Source organism: Danio aesculapii, chromosome 16, assembly GCF_903798145.1.
Source record: "Danio aesculapii chromosome 16, fDanAes4.1, whole genome shotgun sequence".
Taxonomy (NCBI): Eukaryota; Metazoa; Chordata; class Actinopteri; order Cypriniformes; family Danionidae; genus Danio; species Danio aesculapii.
In genome coordinates this window covers 44,168,866-44,183,821 of record NC_079450.1, presented here as the reverse complement: position 1 = coordinate 44,183,821, position 14,956 = coordinate 44,168,866, and the positions used below count along the sequence as shown (strand labels likewise).

The window sequence follows — 14,956 nt, the reverse complement described above, 5'->3', positions numbered from 1 at the left end:
GGCATCTTAAAAACCACACTCTGTCTATCAACAGATCTGAATTTGCCAAGGGATATTCCCTCTATGCATTCAACCTTACACCGGACAATGACTGTGGTCAACACGTTTCGCTTATCAAGTCTGGAAATATCAGACTCGAAGCCCGTTTCAGACAGCCATTGCCGCATACCATCAACCTCATCATCTACTCAGTGTTTGACAGCATCATTAAGGTGTCTAATCGAAGGCACAATCTGGTTGATTACTATTAATGAGTTATGAACACCATACAGCTAAACGCTATCATGGATAAAATTACATGTTACACTCATTTTCTCAGAACTCTACCATCTGATCAACTACCTGAAAGACCGTTAACAAACTTACCGACTATGGTTATTATTAACACACACCCTTCCCACATGCCGGGTGAACACTTGCTAGCCGTTTATTTATCGCGAGATGGTATCGGATGTTTTTTAACAGTTTCGGCTACAAACCGGACAGTGAAGGATTTCCAATGTCCATCAAAAACTTTTTAATGACAAATACTACAGTGACAAGATATTCTACAAAACGTTTCCAGGATTTTATGTCAAATGTATGTGGTCATCACTGTGTTTTTTTCTTGTATCATCTTTCTAGGGGTCGTGACAATAACCATGTGATGAATATGTGTAGTGAAAATTATGTTAAAAATGACAAAATGGTTGAACTTTTTTGTAAAAAAACTAAATTCTAATGTTTGCAGTAATAACATGTATTTGTGTACCCATTGTGTTTAGACTTGTAACTCTTCCATGATGCACGAATGATTTTAATAACAAAAAAAAAAAATCACAATCATCATCTGTTTTGTTGAATTTTATTTCAAGATAGTGATACACAAACATAAAAACATTTAAAGATCACGAAACATGTTGACGTTAATAATCCAAGCATCGACTGCTATCGCGAGTCTGTGAATTAAACATGTCCTCATCCGACAGTTGTGTCCTCTGATGTGATTTTCTTTTTTTACGACCCTTTTTAGGAGACAGAGTCTACTGAGTATCGTCAATAGGATTGTTTTTTAAAGTAATAATCTTGCTCCTAACTTGTTGGTTTGGGACAGTCGAAAAAGGAATGTTTAATTCAGCACATGCTTGAAGAAACTCTGTCCAGCCTTTAGGTCTTCTGTCATCTTGTACTTGTTGCGGTGCTGGAACGTTGTTTATTAAATCAAGCATGTGTAAACCAAGTATGGTTTTTCCCTTAAACACAAACTCACCAGACTCGGACCAGGAGCTGAGATCTTTAGCCTTAGACATTTTGTCTAATATATACCTGTTGTTTTTTACACGTTTCGTCGGTACGTTCTTTAGAACTTCAGACGTCAAATCATCTTTCGACTTGTCTTAAGCATGTATCTCGACAGAGTTAACTTTATGATCGTGTTCTGATGGTGGTAGCGAGAGTGTTAAAACACTACTCTCACAATCGCCTAGCTTAACAATTGCTAAATATCTGGTTAAGATGTTTGAGTAAAGTTTAACTTTTTCATGTTGATCCAAATCGGTCCTGAGTAAAATATTTCTTATAGCCGTATCAAGATCGTTTTCTACGACCTGTTGAATGTTCTCGCGAGTGCTTGTTGTTTGCATTTTATCCAGCTGATTCTGCGGTACGAGATACATTTTCTCAGCATACTCCATCCTTTACTCTCGTCTAGATGCGATCAAACTTGAAATAAATGGTACAGCGACGCTTAGGAGCGGTAAAAGAAACCCACCGGTCTGATTAAAGACTTTTTTCTTAGCTGCTATGTTGATTTTTTATTAGCAAGGAATTTTATCTCTTCCCTCTTCTTTTTCAACTTTCTGTATTGCTGTCTGTTGATTGGGATAACTCCGTATAAGATGTTGAGAGCGAGTTCACACAGCGCTAAAATGAGATCGTCAGACGCTGACTGTAGAATAAGTCGTCTTTGTTTTGGACTAGATTTATGTAACATTTTTAATACAGGTAGATGCTTACATAGTCTCGCAGACATGGTTCTTTATTACGCTCTTCTTTTTTTCTGGAGATAGACCACCTGGCGATCTGGAAACAATCCTGTTCTGAGACGAAATTGTTCCGGAGTTTTAGCTTTATAGTCTATCATGAGATAGCCGAAAGGACTCTTGAAGGCATCTTGGTAACATTCCATAAAATATTTTGTGTTACCAGGATACATCTGCCGACCCAACACCGCTACTTGATTTGCATCACGTGGATTTTTAAACAAAATTAAATAATTTGTGTTTAAACTGATGGTTCAGCTGGATTTGCCTTGAACAAACAAATTTTGTATGTATTTCATGTAATTCATCATACAAAGGTTGCCAACAGTCATACAAAAAAGAACATTATCAATTTTTTTATAAACCGGATTTACAGCATTTTCCAAAAGCATTTTTACAAAAAAGGACTTTCCAGAATTGGATGGTCCGCTTATAACACATGAAAATGGATGTTGAAGCCTGAAATCAAAATCAACCGCTCCACGCATTCCTCTGTACATTGAATTAAAAGCCATAAGGCAGAGTCGTGTAATCCGGTAAAAGTCTACATGTGTTATACACCACCTTGAACTTTTTAACGACTGATTTGTTGTGCAGCGTGAGGTGTTTTTTATTCCTGACAATGTTGTCAGTTTGCGCTAAAATGTATTGAGCGTCATCACCGGATGTCACATACCCTTCAACCAGACCAATCAATGTGTCTAATCTTATTGCTTGGGAATTTGTAGCATTCAGAGTTATACTCTTAGCTTTCATGCAAACCTTACCCACGGCGGTACGGTACCTGTATGACTTGGGACCGCTGGAACAAAACTCAGTAATATAATTGCCATCACCTATTTCATCTGTCAGCTCTCCCAAATGATCACAGAGAGGCGGCATCCAGTCGCCGTCCTTAGATACAAAAATAACACTATCTGTGTCAGAGTATAACAAACGATCGCCGTGTTTGTCCATGAGATTGTACAATTCCAACCTGGCAAACGTTGTTGTGAACTCCCCTATGAACATTTATGTCGCGAGTAGTACTAGGAGTGTCTTGAGGCAGTTGATGCTGGACGAGCGCTACATTATCTGAGATGAATGTGAAATATTTCAAATGATCAGTTGCACCAAAAACGATCCTGGTGAAATCTTCAGGGTCATGCACAAGCCTTGTGGACGGCAAGCTCTCGCGCATGGAGAACCTCCCCCATAAACTATTTAACAACAGCTTGTTTAAGGCCCGCTGGGCGGGGTTATGACAAATCATTGACGGGTCAAGTTGAATCCCCTCTTTCTCGTAGTAATCGCGGATATAAGCGTCTTTTTCAGCATCGCTGACGACGTTTGAAGGGTAACCGGATGCTTGTTGTTTCAAACGCAAAAATGCTTTAACGTATTCGCTAAACAACTTGTCCATCCTTTCAGGAAAATTCCAAACTTCGTCGACTTTGACTACTACATAACCTTCCTCAATCGCTTTTAAAAGTTCAATACTGACCCAGCACCCAGAAAGAGCCCTCTCATCATCCGTGTGACCACAGCTTGATGTCTGGTTTCCAGCATGTGCGCAGGTTCGGCATAAGGGGAACATTTGTTTACATTTATGGGAGGGAACATTTAGGGGAGTTTACCGCCACATCTGTTAGGGAGGACCGGATGTAGTAATTTACGTGCCGGATACACAGTGGCTTTGATAAGGCCGTAATAATTTTCAATTGGTTGAAAATCATTGAAAATTATTTCCGGGTGTCCTATAGGGTAGCTCTTTCTTGACTGGCAGAACAGGTATAAAGAGGTAAAATCAAGGTAGCTAATTTTCTCGCCATCGGCCACTTTGTGATACAACTTATAATCATTTGTGCGTTGAATTCGAGAGCATACCTAGACCCGCTTTGTTCATAAACCCAGACTAAGAAAAACTTACCGATTTGCATTTCACCATGATTCAGAGCATGATGAACGTCAACGTTTCTGGACTTTTTTACATACTCCAACCATTCAATCGATACGCTTGAGAACATCTTATTTTGGTGAACGTACGCATTATTATGGGTTAGAGCCACAGTGTTCTCTCTGAGATAATGAGTTTTGAAGACACCCATTCAACAACTTGCAAGAGTTGTGAAACTGAACGGATTGATTTGAGTACACTCTATGAACGGTCACGATATTTCATACACGCTTCACGTAGCAAGATAACATCATTTTCGCCATAGTGGTACAACTGCTCCTTAAAAGTTAAAGACTTTGCTCTATCTTTTTCAGATAGGTTGTAATAGTCTGGGATTGGGCCGATATAGTTCTCATTTTCTTTTCTATTGAAATGATGCAGAAAGTAGCCTTTTTCTGTCGTGGCTAGATTTAATGCAGGAGGCATCTTAGATAGAGCCATCGAAATGAAGGTATGCTATCGATGTAACGATGTGTTAATGTATCATCGAACATAAATATTAATTTACATCCTTGCATTATGATGTCCATTTTAAGACCAGCTTTGCAGTAATATTCAAGAATTAGAAAGGAGTCAAATCTGGAAGCATTATGAGCTATGAAGCAGTAGCCTTTGTATTTGGGTTTTCTGAAATGTGTATTCATTTTTTCCACACAGTCAGTTCCTGCAGCTACAAATCTTGCACCGCAAAATGTTATGGCACAGACAAAATTAGCCACATGTCTCCCATTTTCAAACCGAGTCTCAAAATCATAAAAAACATATTTTTTCTGAGAGATATTGATTTTTTCTGGATTAATAAAACATTCATGTATCCCAGCGTCGGTAAGTTCTTCACGGCATGCCACGCAATGGATCGGGGCGCATTCGTGCTGAGACTTATACTTTTCGTAACATCTACCCTAATCTTTGCAGTATTTTATAACGTTGCAAGGCACTTGTTCTCTTTTAAGCACCGGCTTCTTGTGAGCACCGCAGCAGTAAGCTGATTTGCAGTAATGCAAACAATCGGGCAATGGATGGTTCTTTTAGGATATTTGTAACATTTGCTGTCAAAACAGACGTTACAGACGTAATCGCATTGGTGGTGTCTAAAGTACGCAAACCCTTAATAGCAAAATTCACATACATAGCTAGCGCCTATGAAAGACTTCAAATTAAGAATCATGTAGTAATGATCATCTTGTAAATAAAGGAACACCGTTTTAAGGTGCGGCTCTTTGTTATTTATGTAGGTTTGTAACACATTGGTGTTCGTCCTATAAAAAACAACTATTTTTATATCAAACAGTCGTTCAAATCTAGCGATGTTGTGAGGGCCTACTTCGTCTTGGATAGTAAGACCAGCTTTATTGTGTATGATCGATGCACGGTTTTCTAATCACACTCTGGTAATTCAGGATCTAGAAAATGTGCTAGACATATAGAGAAGCATATGTAGTAACTCATGGCCTATCGCAGTGAACAGCACAATTTGAATCTGAAACCTCAGAAACTGGGCACCAAATTGTCTGTCATTGAACTGGCTTGAGGGCTTATACCATCACGATAACAGAACACCGATTGACTTGAATGGCTGCATTAATACTTTGACTGCAGATGTTCTGGTACCCTTCAGCTAACTAGTAAATGACTAATAAACTTAAACAATGGGGCTTTACAGGATTTTCAGCGGGAACAGCCTCACAAGACTTTTGAATGACTTCTCTACATGGTCATGTGCTCGCCTGGGGCACATCCTGCCAGATGTACAATTTCATAGAGACAAAGAGAAAATAATGCATACGAATGAAAGACAATCTCTTAAAATGTCAAAACTAAGGCAGATGTATCGTTGAATAATATGCCATGGTTTTCCTTATCTGCTATGTTTATTCCAACCAACCAGGTTAATTAATGTGTTGTTTTAACCCTTATAGCAGATTAAAATTATCTGTATGTGTCTGAAATGTATGATGTCTGGTATTGAACGAAAGCTCAATTTGCAATACATTGGTGTAAATGAAAAACTAGTAGCACAAACAGTATTCGTCTTGTAACCTTTGATGTGATATAGTCACAAAACTTACCACGAGAATTCTACATGCAGTCTGTTAATTATTGACCCTTTCTATGATGGTACGGGGCGTGGCCCCGCCCTTCATGGCAACTGCTCATTGGAAGACAGTGCCAGGGGGATGGACCAAACCAGGTCACTTAAAAACACCCTGCAACAAAGAAACTTTGCTTTTTGCATTAGCTGGCTTGCACATGCTTTTGCTTTCTGCCCCCGTTCGCCTGCTCGGACACTGAGCCGCCACGCGATTGGGTCACCACAAACTCTTCATGCAAACCTCTTAAGTTTTGGGACCGCCGAAACCGCACGAAACCACACTCTCAGCAGTCCGTCACCTCGGTAACCCAGAACGACCCACTCACGAGCGAGGGAATCCCAAGGACGTCACAGAAGCCACCAGCCAATCAGGAGCACCGTGTTTCCCCGAGGCCAGCCGGCGAGGGAAATTCGACTTCAGCAAACAGGGCGCAAGTACCACAAGCTAATGTTGTCTCTTGCTGATCTGGTGCAGATTAATCTTAAGCAATTAAAGATAAGCCATATCTCTGCTTTTGTGGTTTCTCAGGTGTTATTCTAAGATATTGTAAGAAGTATTACAATTAATTTGGGATGGTTGTTCAACTCATCTTACATCCTCTGACCTGCCTCTGTGTGTATGTGTGTGTGCGTTTGTTTGTTGTTTGCTTATTACGTAGTTTCATGTATCGTAGTGTAGCTCAATAAATCTTTGTTCTCATTTTGTAAGAACAGTGTTCTTGTTTATGTGCTTCTAAGTCATTGCCTCGAGCTGTAGATCTTGTTACCTTGCTAAGAGTTAACCCAATACTGTGTTATGTTATTATCATTGGCCACGTAAATAATATTAACAAGATTGGTAAGATACGATGTCTTCTATTTGCAGGACAAATGGTAGATAAAGTGTGAATCTTTTAATCTGATTCAGTCTGACTCAATTGAGTTGAATCAATGATTCAAATCTTCAAGATCCGGTTCATTGAAATGAGCTAATAAATCCCTGATTGATCTTAAAACGTAGGTTGATCCCCTACATAATAATGGTGGAGAATTTTTAGGCACAGCACGATCTGACTTTTAAGCACAAAAACATTGTTTATCTTTTCTATTTTGTCCGGAAGAATAGATCAGAGACAGAGAAACAAAGTTGTGTTGCTGTATGATTTATTGTGGTACCAGTGTGTTTAAACGCACAAATGCGCAACTCAAGTGCTTTTGAGAAAGCGAACTGCAGTAAATAGTTATTGTCCACGAGACAAAAGCTATAAGTCGCTATAAAGCGCACGGATTGAGAAACAATAAGCGTGTTCCTTATTCTTTCTCCTATAAGGCCTTCACAGTTGATTTAAAGGTGCGTGTCCCAGCTTTAAAGACTAACTGTGCATTTCTCCCTGGGCAAATTAAGCACAGAGTAGCTAACTGTCTTTTGCCATTTAATTCACTAGCATCAGAGTTTAGTGAACTCAGAGCGCTGCGCTCGAGCGAGCGGCCGAGCGTATTCTCACGGGAGAACTTCTCTTGATCAAGTAACGTGTGTGGTTTAATCCACGAGTGTCGTTGACTGTGCATAGTCTCGACACAAAGCGCTGGAATCCGCCGAGATCTTAATAGTGCTATATTCTGTTGAGCAGTGTGAAATGTGCCGCCATTTCACGTGATTCATGTAAGCTTGTGTGCAAAACCGCATAGTGGTTCATTCTTTGTACGTCGTCATAGTAACAGCCTCCCGAGAGTCATGGGAGACTTTCGAAATAACTTTCAAGTGCGCAGGTGCAGTCCTCCGCACGTGCATCGGCTGTAGACATTAGCACAAGGCTAAGCTAACTGAAGCTCACGCTGTTGCGTTGAAGTGTGTAGTATGGCTGTAGCATTGAAGGCTAGTGGTTAGCGCTCTTGTGGTCTGGAATGCAGTGTGTTAAGTTGAAGTGACAACCCAACTCACGCTAGCGAGAATTTTAATCTTGATTTCTCACTTTATAGGCTATTTGCCTTATTTCTCAGTTTCTCCCCTTTCTTGGAAAAGTCTTTGACTAATGCAGATTTAATAAACCTTACTGTACGCGATCTCATCGCTGGTTTAATCACATTTGTCAAACGTTTTTCCTGCTTAACCTGGACTGTTTTATCAATTCAAATGCTCATAAGTTGTTGGTTTGTTAGCAATGAATTATAGTTTATGACTATAACTTAATGCTTTTGATTGCTCAATCAGATTAATGCTTAATTAATGATTAATGCTTTTCTCCTCTGAAACTTATTAACATTATAGGAACAACCATTTCCTATGACTGTTGATATTTGAAGTTGATTTATAAGCAGTGTTTACTGATTAGTTAATCATAACATTTATTGTTCCTGGGACTTTACAAACACAATCACTATTCTGAAATTTTAATTTCATTTAATAGTTCATTGATGATTGGCTGCCCTACCTCAATAACAGTTATTGATTAATTTAAATAAACACTTTTGATCAAATTTAATGACCTCAGGAATCATCATAGATTTAGAAATTGATTTATTCTCATAACTATGGTTTGCAGGGATGCTTGCTGATTAATTAAATCATATTTGTGTTTATGATTTTAATGACAACCTCACTGAGTGTTAGTCTTAACCAACATTATTACTATTTGGAAATTTTTATTTCATTAATAGTTAATTGGTGTTTGGTTTCCCTTTTCTCTAACAATTGTTGATTAATTAAATTATAGCAGCTCTTAATCAGGGTTATTGATAAAATCAGATTTCTGAATCACTTAATGTCATTACTAATTTTAATTAGTTTTAAAGTAATTTGCAATCAAGTTTTTTCTTTTTTTATTATTATTATCCTTTAGGTATTAAATTACCTCACAGGAAAGTGCTCACCTGGTATCTGGTTGATGCAATAGGACAGTTGATAACCTAGCATACCAGAGCAGTAGCCTGCAATTAGTCAAACCCCGAAGGAAAATTAGGATTTTCCTGTCTACTTAGGCTAATTAGTTATCTTGATAACACAATAAACCAACTCCTTTTGATGTATTGACTTAACAGGGCCACCACTTTGTCAACTGTGTAATTTGAAAACTCGCTTTACTTTCCATTTTATTCTTTTTACTGTCTTCTTCCGAGTTGACTACCGTTGCCCTTTTGAGATTGTACCTGTGTGAATCATGAAAGCTGAGAATGTTAGAAACATTTAATCGATGTTTGTGAAACTTAAACATTTTATGTTAAAATTATCTGACTCTCTCTCTACCCTTTCTCGCCAAAGGACACTACCCAATCAAGGACGAAACGAGTCAACCAGAAGACAGGTGTTTTCAAATTTGATTTCAGATTCGCATCCAAAAGTGGTCTACTTGGTGTATGGTGTCAATCCTAATGAGTAAGAAACCAATACTGTCATTGTTATTGTACTTTCTTTCACAGCGAAGGAATTTTAATAACAATCACAGTCCTAGTGTTTAGAGCTCCCCATTTCTAACTTCCAGCCGTGAAGCCTCCTTTCACATGCTTGACAAAAGCTAAAGGAATCGTTCTCTATAGGAACCTGGAAGCAGCCAATTATCACTCTACTCCTTATCAGTCTTGCTCTCTTCCTCTGTTCTCTAGCTGTCCTAACTGTGTGTGTTTACTGACTGTCCCCACAGAGACTACAAGTTAGATGCACGCCCCCCAGAGGATCACAGTTACAGAGAACAACACCCACCTGTTTATTCCACACTCAACAGTAGCTCATACCTGACATTACACCCTGACATTTTTGTTTGCCATTTGTTTTTGTTTTCTTTTGTTCTTTTCTCTCTCTCTCCCCCCTAGGTCTGTGTCAGTTTTAGGTCTTCCCCCTAACCGCCGCAAAACATGGCTCGCCCCAAAGACCCTGTTGGCCACTGGAAGGCCCTAGAAGCATGGCTAAGTGTTGCAACGGACAGCCTCCTCCCTAAGGCCGCTGAAACGCTACAGCATCTGATACAGGACCAGCTGGATGAGAACCTAAACAGCCTTATGACGCATGACCCAAGCAAAAGCTACAATCACAAAGACCTAGCCAAGATCACAGGTACTTTGAGTCACGTCCTCATCGCCACCCTCAAGCTGAGTGACAGGCATTTCGCCCAGCTCCAGCACAAGCTGACACATATGCAATCCCGCATCAACCAGCTAGAACTGGAGGCTCAGGAACGATGGGAACAGCCAGATGAGACTGATCAAGCTGCCAAAGAGGAGATCGATAAACTTCAAGAGACTCTAGCCGCCACCACCCAAGAAATGGAACAAGCCAAAGCCGACCATGCTGACGTCGCTAACAAGCTTGAGTATGTCGAACAGCTACTGGAAGAGGTAAATGCTGACTCTTAAGACAAGTACAGCAGAACCAAAGCCCTCAAAGCTCACCTGAGTGAAGCTAGACATGAGATCAGACGACTAACGCAGCAGCTGGACTACATCAAAGAAGAGTCCAACAGCATTAAAGATGAACTCAAGCATGCAAATGAACTGACACACAGTGAGAAAGCTGAGGGTTCACTGCCAAAACCCTCACCAGCTCCCTCTGTTCCAGCCAGCCATGTATCACCATGTGGCCTGGACCTTAGAGACCTTGACAAGCTAGTTAAGAACCTGGGCAAGTTCACGCCGAATTTGCCAGGCAGCCAAGATATTCACGCCTATCTGCAAGACATTGACTTTCACCTGGAAATGAGACCCAATGTCACTGACAAAGATAGACTGTATTTGCTCAGAGCAACCTCCAGCCCTGATGTGCGCAGCTTCCTGGCCAGTCAGCCTGCTCACACAAAGACTGACTACCTCCTGCTCCAAGAAGCCCTCATCAGAGAGTTTGATGACATCGAGTCTGAACAAGGACTTGTAGCTGCCCTGGAGACGAAACAAGGTCGCCATGAGTCTTCTCAAGCCTACTATAGCAGACTCAGACGAGCCTACTTCGGCACCCGCAATGAACCTGAGATGGAAGAGGACCTGAACTTCAAAATTCTCTTCCTGAGAAACCTTCATCCTGGGGTAAGCCACCATCTTGGGGTTCTTGCATGCCCCCACACGATGAACACTCAGCAATTACGAGATTTGGCACATAAAGCCTACGTCAAACAAAGGACGACTTCAGAAAAGACTGCCAAAATCCCTGCTGTTTATGACTTCAACACCCAAAGTCAAGAACTGGCCCTTGAGGGTGCCCAAGGCCCAGACAATGCTAAACTACCTCCCAGTGAGTGGAATGTGTCGTCTTACCATAGACAACGAGACTGTCATGCTGATACCAGACCTAAACAGTGGAACAGCCGCTGGAAAGGACGGTATGGATGACAACACTCACCTGAACGTCACCGGGAGAGACCGTGGAACAGGTCCACCTCATTTGCAAACCAAAGGGGGACAAGCTCGTGGGAATCCAGTGGTACCTCCAAGGTAAAGCAACACCACCTTGACACAACCAGCCCAAGAGGTCAACGAAAGAACTCACAAAGATTCCACGCTGATCAAGCTCCAACTAAACCCCCAGAAGGGAAAACATCACCATGTTTTGACCCTCAAGAACTGATGAAAATGATCCTGAAAGAGTTCTTCCAACGAAGGGAAGAGGATCGGAAGTGGGAAAGGAAAGGAAAACCTGATTCTGCCTGACAAGCAACGACCTCACAAAACAGCACCCCTTCACATCACTTACAGAGAACTGTAAGCACCATAACTTCGAAGACTCAATAGACTGTACCTGAACACCAGAGTTAGACGCTAACTCATCACCTGATGCCTCAGGTCACCACTGCATCACACAAACACTTGTGGATGAAACACTTCCAATTCCTAAGAGTGCTGTCTTGGTCGTTTGCCACTCCACTGAACTCAGAATCAATCCAAATCCTACCTGTGCCATGCCAACTCCAGTCTCTCAACTCCAAGTGACCAGAAAGGGGAAGGAACCAACCTGCTGACACAGACCCACTATCCTAAACTCTTAATATAACGCTAACCTGTTTTTGTCATTTTTGTCATTTTAGGAAGTCACCTAGCCCTAGCTATGTTTCCTAAACCCAATACATACACTTTTCCCTCCACTGCACTGCTAGGCCCAATCTCTAGTAGAGAGGAGCTATTACACATATGTGACACTTGTTTGTTGTGCTAACCTCACTCAATGTCCTTATGAATCAGTGTTGTTTTCTTTTTCTCTCTCTCTGTCTTTCAATTCATTTCTCTTGCCTCATCAGGGAACCCCCACAGATGATGTTTAAGTCCAGAGCTCAGAATTGGGATTGACTTCTTTCACCAAGCCTCACGGATCAATGCCTTAATGGTGTGATCGCTGTATTGATAATTTATTGTTGTAGCATGTCTGACGACATGTTTTAGGCGAAAACTCAAAAGTTTTGTTAACCACATTTCTTCATTTTCAATCCAGAACCGAAAAGAGGATTGAAGGTAAAGAACGAAATTTATTGGTTTTGACTCTCGTCAAAACAGCATTGTAGGGTATATGTTGACTTTGACACTTCTTCCTCCACGAGCGAGTAAAGGCCATCCAAAAGTTGTTCAAATGTGCACGCCCCACATATTGCGCATGCTTAGATGCGATAACGCTGACCAAAATTTTAATTCTTTACTGATTGAGATAATGCCTATACACCTTCATTGAACCTTCAATACCTTGGTTAGTCTTAGAAGCCTGAATTCTGATCATACTAAACTATGGTCTTCTACACCTTAAGTGTTGCTAACCCGAGCATTCCAAAGTGCCTAAACCCCGCACCAAGATTCAGTTAGTGATGATGTTGTTTGTGTCTTGTGTTAGCCTGTTCTCTCTGCTTCTGCCTGTTTGTTCCAGTGCCTGCCAATGTTCACACCGGGAACATCGCCAATCAAAGGGGGATGTAGTAACTCATGGCCTATCGCAGTGAACAGCACGAGTTGAATCTGAAACCTCAGAAACTGGGCGCCAAATTGTCTGTCATTGAACTGGCTTGAGGGCTTATACCATCACGATAACAACACAGATTGACTTGAATGGCTGCATTAATACTTTGACTGCAGATGTTCTGGTACCCTTCAGCTAACTAATAAATGACTAATAAACTTAAACAATGGGGCTTTACAGGATTTTCAGCAGGAACAGCCTCACGAGACTTTTGAATGACTCCTCTACATGGTCATGTGCTCGCCTGGGGCACATCCTGCCAGATGTACAATTTCATAGAGACAAAGAGAAAATAATGCATACGAATGAAAGACAATCTCTTAAAATGTCAAAACTAAGGCAGATGTATCGTTGAATAATATGCCATGGTTTTCCTTATCTGCTATGTTTATTCCAACCAACCAGGTTAATTAATGTGTTGTTTTAACCCTTATAGCAGATTAAAATTATCTGTATGTGTCTGAAATGTATGATGTCTGGTATTGAACGAAAGCTAGTGACATTTGCAATACATTGGTGTAAATGAAAAACTAGTAGCACAAACAGTATTCGTCTTGTAACCTTTGATGTGATATAGTCACAAAACTTACCACGAGAATTCTACATGCAGTCTGTTAATTATTGACCCTTTCTATGATGGTACGGGGCGTGGCCCCGCCCTTCATGGCAACTGCTCATTGGAAGACAGTGCCATGGGGATGGACCAAACCAGGTCACTTAAAAACACCCTGCAACAAAGAAACTTTGCTTTTTGCATTAGCTGGCTTGCACATGCTTTTGCTTTCTGCCCCCGTTCGCCTGCTCGGACACTGCGCCGCCACGCGATTGGGTCACCACGAACTCTTCATGCAAACCTCTTAAGTTTCGGGACCGCCGAAACCGCACGAACTTCCGCAAACCGACTCTCAGCAGTCCATCACCTCGGTAACCCAGAACGACCCACTCACGAGCGAGGGAATCCCAAGGACGGCACAGAAGCCACCAGCCAATCAGGAGCACCGTGTTTCCCTGAGGCCAGCCGGCGAGGGAAATTCGACTTCAGCAAACAGGGCGCAAGTACCACAAGCTAATGTTGTCTCTTGCTGATCTGGTGCAGATTGATCTTAAGCAGTTAAAGATAAGCCATATCTCTGCTTTTGTGGTTTCTCAGGTGTTATTCTAAGATCTTGTAAGAAGTATTAGAAGTAATTTGGGACGGTTGTTCAATTCATCTTACATCCTCTGAACTGCCTCTGTGTGTATGTGTGAAAGTGTGTGTGCGTTTGTTTGTTGTTTGCTTATTACGTAGTTAGTTTCATGTATCGTGTAGCTCAATAAATCTTTGTTCTCATTTTGTAAGAACAGTGTTCTTGTTTATGTGCTTCTAAGTCATTGCCTCGAGCTGTAGATCTTGTTACCTTGCTAAGAGTTAACCCAATACTGTGTTATGTTATTATCGTTGGCCACGTAAATAATATTAACAAGATTGGTACGATACGATGTCTTCTATTTGCAGGACAAATGGTAGATAAAGTGTGAATCTTTTAATCTGATTCAGTCTGACTCAATTGAGTCGAATCAATGATTTGAATCTTCAAGATCCGGTTCATTGAAATGAGCTAATAAATCCCTGATTGATCTTAAAACGTAGCTTGATCCCCTACACATGGTTTGTTTGATATGTTTGTTGGTATAAATAAGCTCGTCTTTTTTCTTCTGATTACCTGATCAAATGCCAAATCAGTAAGTTTACGACGAGGTCGACCTCCTCCTAGACCTCGTCTGTTCACTACAACATCTGCTTCAATCTCGACAGTTTTGTTAGCTGCTAACTGGTCATCGCTCTGTAGAATTTGTACAACTTGGGCTGTAAGAAGATTAACGTCATAATTATTACTCTGTGTTAAAACAGCATTTACATCGGATTTCAGAGCAGGGGTTCTAAGGCATAAATTGATAACGCTACCATCACCGCCAATCTGTCTAGGGAATGACACTATGTCATCCATGGTTTCGTGTAAATGTATGTG

The 14,956-nt window shown here is 40.9% G+C and overlaps 1 pseudogene; it reads left to right on the top strand.

Moving 5' to 3' along the window:
• The first annotated feature begins 9,877 nt into the window (after positions 1-9,877).
• Positions 9,878-11,669, top strand: LOC130243745 (uncharacterized; annotated as a pseudogene).
• Positions 11,670-14,956: the final 3,287 nt, after the last annotated feature.